This window comes from Bos indicus, chromosome 27, assembly GCF_029378745.1.
Source record: "Bos indicus isolate NIAB-ARS_2022 breed Sahiwal x Tharparkar chromosome 27, NIAB-ARS_B.indTharparkar_mat_pri_1.0, whole genome shotgun sequence".
NCBI lineage: Eukaryota > Metazoa > Chordata > Mammalia > Artiodactyla > Bovidae > Bos > Bos indicus.
The window spans coordinates 6,591,242-6,601,572 of record NC_091786.1 but is presented as its reverse complement, the minus strand read 5'-3'; the positions used below and the strand labels follow the sequence as shown (position 1 = coordinate 6,601,572).

Sequence of the window (10,331 nt, the reverse complement as noted above, 5' to 3'; positions counted from 1 at the left end):
GCTTTCCACTGTCTTCTCCATTCAAGGATGCACTATTGGTGAATTGAAAACATACGAGGGAGAATTTAAAGTGTAGGAAGAGAAACAAACCAACAAGTGACCCAAATGGCCAGTTACAGAAATCAACCAAGGTGTCTAAAACAAAGGAGCCTGGGGAGGGGGCCGTGGCCTGGCCCTTCCTCTTGCGTTTTCTGGAGTTCTGTGAGTCAGTCTAGCAAATCATACAACCTGAAGGGGGAGGTACTGGGATTCCTGATTTTGTAGCCAAGTCGGGCAGAAGTGTGGGGGAGCTGGGGACCCAAGGGTTGGCATCTGAGGTGGGGACAGTCTTGTGGAACTGGTATCATACCTGTGAGACTGCCCCTCCTTCTGGGGTGGTTAGTGTCAGAACTGAGCTGAAGCCCTGGACACACAGTTGGTGTCAAGAAGGGAAAACACACAAACAAAACCCTCTCAGCCAGGACCTGAAAACCCTCTTTAATCTCAGTTTTAAGCAACTGCTCTTGACTTCCACCTCCTGTCTTTCTGGCTCAACCCTTTGTAGATGAAGAACCTAGAATCCTTAACCTGATGCTGCTAAGCCCCTTGCCATGCCCCCAGATTCAGCCTTTTTTCAGGACGCCTCATGCACAGCAGGTCCTGTCTCCCCACTGGCCCTGCTTGCACGCCCCCGTCCCCCTCCGCTTGCCTTCATTCCCCACGACTGCTTCATGTGGCACCTTCTCCTCCAAAGTTACCGTCAGCTCCCAAATCCCACTCTCAGCTGAGAGATGTCATGCCAGGTTTTCAAAGAAAATCAAAGCAACCAGAAGTGAATTTCCCCAGTTGCGGCCCCCAGGTGTGTCTATGTCTGTGCCCACGTGTGGCGTGGGATTCTCGTCAAGCTCCCTGCACACCTTCCTGTCTTTTCTCCCTGCCCCCCTTCCCCAGTCCCCACCACCTCCTTTTTCTTTCAGCATCTTTGGAGAGATTCTGAAAGGTTTCTCTTTGATGATGACTGCTCTTTGTCCAGGTGAAATATTCCTGTGCTATTTTTCTTAATTTATTCTATTTAACTGCTTGCTTTATACTGATTCTTTTTTTGTTTGTTTGCTTTTAATTTGTGCCAGCTCTTAGCTGTTGCATGCAGAATCTTTAGTTGCAACACGTGAACTCTTAGTTGTGGCATGTGGGATCTAGTTCCCTGACCAGGGATCGAACCTGTGCCCCAGCATTGGGAGCTCAGAGTCTTAACCACTGGACCACCAGGGCTGTCCCTGTACAATCTACTTTAAAGAGGTTTTGTAGGGTGGGTAGACAGAATTGGGTTCCAGGCTACAGGGATTTCTCCCTATGATGCATGATTGTTACTATGAATACCTTCTTTCAATGGGTAACCAATGAGAATAACACAAATGGACCATCCACATTCTCATAACCAGATTCACAACTGCTGCCTCCTAAGCAGACGACTTCCTACCAGTGTGGCCCCTCATGTGATGGTTAAGTTAGCACATCTCTTCTCCTTCCTGAGGCTGAGCTTCCTGTGCTATAAAGCAGCTTCCCACTAGCTAGCTGTTTTATATATGGTGGGTTTATAACAGTCCTTTACCTTCGCTTCCTGAATCCAGTCTATATATAGCTACCGAGTTATTTCCAGATTACAAACTTGACAGTGTTATTTTCTCATTTAAAGTCCTTCAGTTTCTTCTCTTTGCTTATAAAACAAATTCAAATATCCAAACCTGAGTCTACATATCCTACAGTGTTTCCTTTTTCTTTAGCCAAAGGACACATGACTTCCCAAATTCACATTGAAATCTACACCTTTCTATCTTTGCCTATGAGCTTCCTTTTTCCAGGACTGGCTTCACCACTGTGTGTGTGTCTGCCTCATAAATACTGTCTCATCCCTTAGACCATAAATCAAAAACTGACCTCACAGCAAAGTTTTCTCAACCCCTCCCCCTGCTCCCACCCCCACACCATAGGAACAGGAACAGCCCTTCCTTCCTTTAAGACCCCTCCTCCTCACTGCAGTGAATAGTGATGAACTGTTACAGTGTGGATCTGTTTGATCCAGCTGAAAGCCCCTGGCATTCTGGGAGCACATTTTGTTCATTTTGTACCCGATTCTGCCTAGGAACTGGAAATCGTGGGAGCAGAGGAAATGGGTCTCAGGAAGAATGGTGCTTAGCCAAGCTGCCCTGTGCCTGGAAAGGGGGCCAGGAGAGTGCTAGAAACTAAGAACCAGGTGATGCCCAAAGGGACCCATCTGACTGTTTCCTATCTTTGTGTAATTTCTCTCACTTGAGTGCTTTGCCCAGAAACTTCAAGGATGTTAGATTACTATACTCATGTAACATGAAGCAGGAAGATAAGTCTACATTCTGAGTAACTTACTTCCTTTTATTAAGCAGGAGGTACAAACATATTTTCCCCAGAGGCAAATAATTTGGCTTTTACTTAGTGCAGGAAGTATCTTTGTGCTAAGAAACCATTCATTGGAGCCCAGTGTCAGCAGGTGGGAGCCCTGGGCTCCGATGCTGTAGTATCTCAGGGTTGGAGGGGCCTAAGTCATCATTGCATTTTCCAGATGAGAAAAGTAAGGTCCAGAAAAGAGAGGCTACTTACTTCCCAGGGGTCCAGAGGCAAGTGGCATCTCTGGAGTCACAGCCCTGGTTTCCTGACTCTAAAATTGGTGTTTTGTCAGTTAATCCTAAGACTCAGTAATGACACTCTTTCATGAAGGAAATGTTTAGACTTCTGAATAATAATCAGAAGAGAAATCAGAAAATGAAAGATTAAAAAGGTGAAATTAGGCAATGTTGTGCTACTTCCTTTTATGGGCACTTTTTAATATTATTGCCAAAGTATTTTTGTCATTTTCAACCTAAACCATTTTTATGTCTCCCTATTTCAAATGCACCTGATGAAGCACCCTCCACAGAGCAAGGTACTGAAGACCCCAAGACTCCTGCCTCTTCTCAGCTGAGTTCCTTGCTTCCCTGCCCCTGCCCCCTGCTTGCCCGCTGATGCGATGATTAAAGCACACGTCTAGCTATGATTTATGGCATTGTCTCCCCAGACAGGTTTTCTCTTTTTCTTGCTGGCATGCCGCCCTATTTCCTCTTGATTTCCTCCCTTCTGCAGGGGGATCTGACCATCTGAGCCCTAAGGCCATGCCACGGTGTCACAGAGAGCTGTTTTCCATCTTCTGTCTCCTCCCTTCCTCAGTGTTCCTGGTGCTACAGCACTGCTCGGACCCTCCGACACCCTCCACTCGCCCAGCAGCTCAGCTCTCGGGGGTCGGCGGTGACTGGCTCCCTGAGCTTGCTGAGAGGCAAGGTAGTGATGAGTCCCTCGCATTTTGCAGCCTCGCTTCCCCTCCAGTCTCTGCAGATGAGCCAGGCACGGGTACAGAAGCCCGGGCACCAGGCCCTGGCCCTTGGGTCCCTGCCAGGAGGTGCCACGTGTCCGCAGGTGCCCACTCTGATTTCTCTGGTTCACTAGCACCCGGTGATGGGAACACGGCGGGCCATCAGGGCGCCTCCAGGAACAGGCCCTGGAGGACAAAGAAGAGTCTCCTCAGGCCCCGCTGCCCCACAGGAGGGAGAGGAAGTGAGTGAGTGAAGCTCAGGGCCTGGACGGACGGGGTCTCGGCTCCGGGGACCCCAGGCAGGAGCCAGAGGACCAGGCGAGCGGCCTTCCTCCTGTGGTCCCGCTCTGAGTTGGGCCCCAGTGCCTCTCGGAAGCACCTGGAGCCACCCGCCTCAGAACCGGGGGGACCTGGGGGTCAGCTCACCGAGCTCTGGCATCTCTCTGACGAGGGCCCGGAGGCGCTGCGAAGGGACGTGACCTGTAGTTGGAGGTGGAGCCGGGACCGGAGCCCGGAGTCCGAAGCCTCAGTCCAGCGTCATCTTTCCACCCGACATCCCAGAGGTGTCTGAGGCTGCTTCTGAGGGAGCGAGGGGGCTGCGGGACAGGACACGTGCAGTGGCGGGGCCTGCTCTGCGTCCACCCGGGGCTCAGTCCTCCTGACCTCGGTGTGGTCCTGCTCCTCACGAAGGGAACGGCTGCTCGAGGTTGTCCCCCGGAGGCCGAATGCAGGGTCCCAGCACACTCCACACGGAGAGGGTCTCCGGGCGCTCCGCACGAAGCTGGCATGGTGCCTCCCGATGCCCACACACTTCCGGACTCAACTGACGCACTTCACTGAAGCCGCCCCTGCACACGTGGGATGGTGCCTCCCCCAGACCGACCAGAGCAGAGGGTCGGGGGCTTGAAGGGCCCCTTCTTGTTCTCACTGGAAGTAGGACCCCGAGACTGGAGTGTGTGCAGAGGTGGGTGGGACGGGGGCCGGGGTTCCTGAGCCCCTGATTCAGGAGCGATGAGTGAGACCCATCGGGGTCCAGCACGGAAGCCGTGGGAGCCTGGGGTCAGATGGGAGAAGTCTGGGTACAGACGAAGAAGGAGAAGAATCCCATGTTCCTATGGTTCTGTCAAAGGTGCTTCCTGTTTCCAGGCTTGAGTTATTCTCTGTCTGGTTCACACCTAAGGGCTCAACACTGAGGAGACTCAGTCTTGGGTTTTCAAGACCTTGGAGTCTTGTAAGTGAAACAAGGTCGACACGTAACAGGACTCCCAACTCGTTCATGACTCAAGGATGTCATTCTGTTTCTCTAGGGAGAGAACGAGGGCTCAGAGTGAGGCCTGTCCTGTCAGAGTGCAGTCAGGAAGCTCCTCAGGGCACAGCCGGGTGGGAACAGAGCTGCCAGCACCTGACAGAGAAGAGAGGTGCTAACAGGGCCACATGCTCCCTGGCCTGCTCTGCTGGAGGAGCACGTGGGGAGCAGACTGGGGCCTTTTATGGCCCCAAAACTGAAGAAGAATTTTTAAAAATTCTGTGACTGCTCTCTCTCCCTCCCTTTTCCCCTCCATTTCTATTTTCTCTTCTTTGAAGTAGCAACCATCCTTGCCTTGGAAAATTTCTCTCACTGCGCAGACATCCTCCAGTGACTTCTCTCAGGGTCAATACATAGTAGTAGCCCACATTCCTAGGCCCAATGTGTTTTTTTATCTCACGCTAACTTTCGTCTAGTCAAGGCTCTGGTTTTTCCAGTGGTCATGTATGGATGTGAGAGTTGGACTGTGAAGAAAGCTGAGCGCCGAAGAATTGATGCTTTTGAACTGTGGTGTTGGAGAAGACTCTTGAGAGTTCCTTAAACTGTAAGGAGATCCAACCAGTCCACCCTAAAGGAGATCAGCCCTGGGTGTCCATTGGAAGGATTGATGTTGAAGCTAAAACTCCAATACTTTGGCCAACTGATTCAAAGATGTGACTCATTTGAAAAGACCCTGATGCTGGGAAAGATTGAAGGCAAGAGGAGAAGGGGCTGACGGAGGATTAGATGGTTGGATGGCATCACTGACTCGATGGACGTGAGTCTGAGTGAACTCCGGGAGTTGGTGATGGACAGGGAGGCCTGGTGTGCTGTGGTTCATGGGGTCACAAAGAGTTGGACATGACTGAGCGAGTGAACTGAACTGAACTAACTTTTAAGACAGAAATCTTGATGTGAACTCAGTCATCTCAATTTTGACTCTACAAGACTGGTTAGATTCAATCCCAGGGTCACAGAAGCTGTGGGTGTTAGTGTTGTCATTAAAATTCCCTCAGTTTCTTCACTGGACACAGTCATTTCTGGCCACCCAGGGACATCTTGGCTGAAACCACAATTTGTGCTTCATGCATGAGCTGAAATTCTTCATTAAGTTCTTGAAGAAAAATCAAAGATTTTTACGGAATAAATCACATGTTTAAAAAAAAAAAGAATGAAAGCGTTTATTTAAAAAGAAAAAAAACTGTCTTTAAAGAACTGTTTTTGAAAAACCTTGTCTCATTTTTTAAGACTGAGGAAGTTGATCTTTGACGTTAAAGGAGGAATAAGAAAAATGAGAAAACAGGGGAAATGCGTAAAAATAGGGTAATATTTGCATTGTGGTAGCTGAGAAAGGAGTCTTGCCTGGTGGCTCAGCAGTAAAGAATCTGCCTGCAATGTTGGCTATCTGGGTTCAATCCCTGGGTCAGGACAATCCCTTGGAGAAGGAAATGACTGCCCACTCCAATATTCTTGCCTGGAGAATCCCATGGACAGAGGAGCCTGATGGGCTACAGTCCGTAGGGTCACAAAGAGTCAAACATGACTAAAGTAACAAAGCACACACACACGCAACTGAGAAAGATTTAGCAACATAAAAGATATCTGCCACAGGATAAACCCAGGACATGATTTTGACCTTGCCTGGCCACAGTTTCCTCTTCTGTGAAGAGGAAGTTGGCTTAGATGGTCTCCAAAGGTTCCAGCCATTGTGAGTCAATGCCATTCATTAAGAGCAGAATATAAGAAGCCTACACATCAAATCAAAGAGGTTAATGATAATTCCTACAGATCTATAGTTTTAGGACTGGAAAACTATCAAGAAGTAACCACAAAAAAATCTAAACGAATAAGAGTTCAATGTGGGCTAGTGACAAAATTATTACTCCTAATTCACAGCTTTTCTTATGCAGACAGTAGCCAATTATAAAATATAGCCAAAGAAGGTGACTGGAAAAGCAAAACCATACAATATTTAAGAATCAAGTTACAAAAAAATACTCTGAAGGACCCAGAAAGGTTATACTAAAAGGAGGAAAACATGTAAAGGGAAATCTAGTTCTTAGACACAATCACCCACGTGTCATTTTTTTTTTTTTCTTTAGTAAAACCTGTAATTTCAATGAAGAATCAGTCAATAAAGTGATAATATTGTGTTTAACTTGATGGAGTAATTTAAATGTTATTTGGTAATAGAGAATCACTGAGCCTAGCCATGCACTCTGAAAGAGACTGAAGAGGGAGATTTGATTATCTTGAACTCGAGGAGCTGTGTTATTAGTAGCTCAGATCACTTAGTGCTGCCTCTGGCAGAGACAAACAGAGAAGCAGAAGGAAGAGAACCGTCTCTGACCAGGACTAGGTAGGTGCCAGGCAGGCTGTGTGGTTTAGGTGCTCTGATGGGTGTACAAAATGTGTCTCGCCCCCGTCCTCCCCCAGACAGCCTGCTGTACTTGGATCACCCGGGTGGCCCTGATCATTTTCAATTCCTTCCAGTCATGTATGAGCTTGTTTCTCTTCCATGCAAGACTAGGTTTCCTAAGAGGACAGAGATGTGAACTCAGACATCAGCCTTCCATATGAGACATGTGGGAGTGAGGGCATGTCTGTGGGCTCAGGAAATTCATAGTGCTGGATGGTGCAAGCAATAGTTCTCAGGTCACTGCTGGGGACTTGCCTGTCATAGGTTTTCAGAAAAGCCTCCATTCCAGGACTGAAAGAATTAAGGATGAAACCAACCAGGAATACAGACAGAAGTAGATAAACATACTAATAAATATCTTTGAAGAAAACCAAGTGTACTCTCTAAGGCTAGCTATAAATTTCATCTATTAGATGAGCAAGCACACAGCCAAAAGCAAGCCAGAAACAATTTTTGCAACACATAGAATATAGGATTGCTGCTAAGTCGCTTTAGTCATGTCCAACTCTGTGCGACCCCATAGACAGCAGCGCACCAGGTGCCCCTGCCCCTGGGGTTCTCCAGGCAAGAACACTGGAGTGGGTTGTCATTTCCTTCTCCAATGCATGAAAAGTGAAAAGTGAAATGAAGTCACTCAGCCATGTCTGACTCTTCGTGACCCCATGGACTGCAGCCTACCAGGCTCCTCCGTCCATGGGTTTCTCTAAGCAAGAGTACTGGAGTAGGGTGCCATTGCCTTCTCCGAATATAGGATTAGGGACCTTAAATATACATGGGATTCTGAGAAGTCAGCAAGGGAAGATGAATAGAAAAATGGGTAAAGTGTAAGAGATAAAAATAACCATAAAGCATTTAAAAAAATGTTCAACCTCAGAAACAATTTTTTTTAATATATTAAAACAAAAAAGAAAATATTATCCCCTCATTCAATTTGGAAAAATTGAAAAACTTTTTAAAACCACTAGTAATGAGAATATTGACTGTCAAATATATTTTTTAACATTGTCATTAAGAGGAAAAAGTGGTACAACAGTTTCTAGCATGGGCAATTAGGAAAAACCCATTAAGACATGAAAAATGCATATTATATATATATATATATAGATATAGAGAGAGAGAGAGAGAGAGAGAGAGAGATTCCACTTGTATGAATTTATACAAAAGTAAGTGTTGTATAAATTTTTTAAGATATATATATATATGGTCATACAAATTTATGAGGCAAATTCATTTGAACAGATATAAAATTTTTTCAAGATAATATTTAAGTGGTAAAAACACATTGGCATTGAGTGTGAAGTAAGATTCTATGTTTTAAAACAAAAATAAATATTTACACAATTTCATTTGCAAAGGAAAAGAGCTGAAATATTCTGAATTGTAGGTAGTAGTTATAACTGAAGGGTGGGCCTATGGGTTTTTAAAAAATCTTTCATTTTTGCATTTACTTATGACCTGAAATTTTGGGTGTTTTTAGTTGAAACTTTCTGATGTGTTTTATTTTTTATAATCAGAAAAACTATGATAGAGTTAAATGAAAGTAAACATTAAAATTAAAATCCTAGAAATAATTGGGTATATTTCTCCACTAATTTTTAACCAATACAAACTCTTTATTTCTTTAACATGGATTCTCTAGGAAGATTATAACCCACCACCATTCTGGATCTTCCTTTCAAGTAGCCCTGAAGATCCAATCAACTGGGCTCTAAATCTTTTCTAATGAACCTCTTCACCCCCAAGGGTCTGGCCTTACCCTCCTTTTGTGACAGCCGGACTCCCGCCCTACCACTGGCTTTGGATGCTCCAGCCTCTGCCTCACGGGGACGCTGCCTCCATAGATGTGGGCACGGGAGGGCCTCAACCCCAGATCTGAACCCCAGGTGTGAGCAAACCCAAGGCGAGTGACAGCTGGGGCTCAGAGAGCAAGAAATGACGGAGCAGTCACACTCCTCCTGCTGAGGCAGGCGCAGGGCCCCGGGGCAGGAGGTCGTGTCTGCTCTGGTCCTGGAGGCCCTGAGCTCCTTGGATTTCTGACTGTGTCCTTGATCCTCCCACCAGGCCTTCTGGGACCTCCATTCCGGGACAATGAGGCTCCTCTGTGTCTTCCTCACCGCTCTCTTGGTCCTCTTCCAGGTACTGCCCTGTAAATACCAGCCATCATGCCCTTTCCTATCATTACTTGGTTTTTCCTTCCCTGAGTCAACCATCATCAGAAAGTAAAGCATGATAGAGCTACTAGTAGGTCACTTCCACACCCAAAAGTAGGCATTGAGTGATTAGAGAATTCTTTCCAAAGCATGTTGTTGCGTCTTCATGACCTTAAACGTCTTGTTGGTGGTAACCTTCTCCCTCCTCCCAAATCCCTGGAATAATCTAGATGATTTGTGAACTAAATCAGTTGAATCACTTGGCTGGTATAACCCAGTATGAGACAAAGTTCCTTTATTCAGGCCCAGACTGGAGACCTCTTGCCACCTGTCACGGTGTGACCTTGAGTTCCAATGGACAAGGCTTCCATATGACGAGGCTGTGAGAGCTGGGTGGGTTTTGCATGATGGGGAGGTGGGGTGACTGGTGAGGCACACGGGGCAGTGGTTACTGACCCTGCGGTTAACACCCAGGTGTTCCTGTGGCAAGAAGGGTTTGTGGGTGTATATATATATATATTTTTTTTTTTTTTTCTTTCTTTTGGCTGTGATGGGTCTTCGTTCCTGCATGGGCTTTTCTCTAGTTTTGGAGAGCATAGGCTACTCTCCAGTTGCAGGGCATAGGTTTCTCATTGCAGGGGCTTCTCGCTGTGGAGCCCAGGCTCCGGAGTACAGGCTCATGGTGGTGTCTCAGGGGCTTAGTTGCTCCCACACGTGGGATCTTCTCAAACCAGGTTCATCAGCAACACTGACATCTTACATCAGAACAGAAGGTGAGGGATACGAGGGGGATGTTTGCTATTGGTGTTTAGCTGGGAAAGAAGGGGATCCCAGTCAGATGCTGAGACCCCCAGATTTCCTCATGGGACTTCCATGAGGCTTCATATAAATGTCTTTTCCTTCTAGACAGCACTAGGGAGCTCAATTTTGAAAGACCCTGCCATCTTCGGGGTGAAATCTGCCTGAAGCAAGGGACGCCGAGCTGTGAGCCCTTCAGAGGACCCTGCCGGGCATCCACCATTTGCTGCAAAATAAAGTCGAGCTGATGTAAGCAGCCCAGCTGAGGAACCTGGCGGGAGACCCTGAGCAGGTCTCCTCTTGTGCAAATAAAAGCAGAAA

At 46.9% G+C, this 10,331-nt stretch overlaps 1 long non-coding RNA gene across 1 annotated transcript; it reads left to right on the top strand.

Annotated features, from left to right (window-relative positions):
• The first annotated feature begins 8,200 nt into the window (after positions 1-8,200).
• On the top strand, positions 8,201-10,331 carry LOC139180148 (uncharacterized). The gene is made up of 3 exons (XR_011564453.1): positions 8,201-9,198; positions 9,516-9,985; positions 10,119-10,331. It is a non-coding gene; the product is annotated as an uncharacterized lncRNA (long non-coding RNA).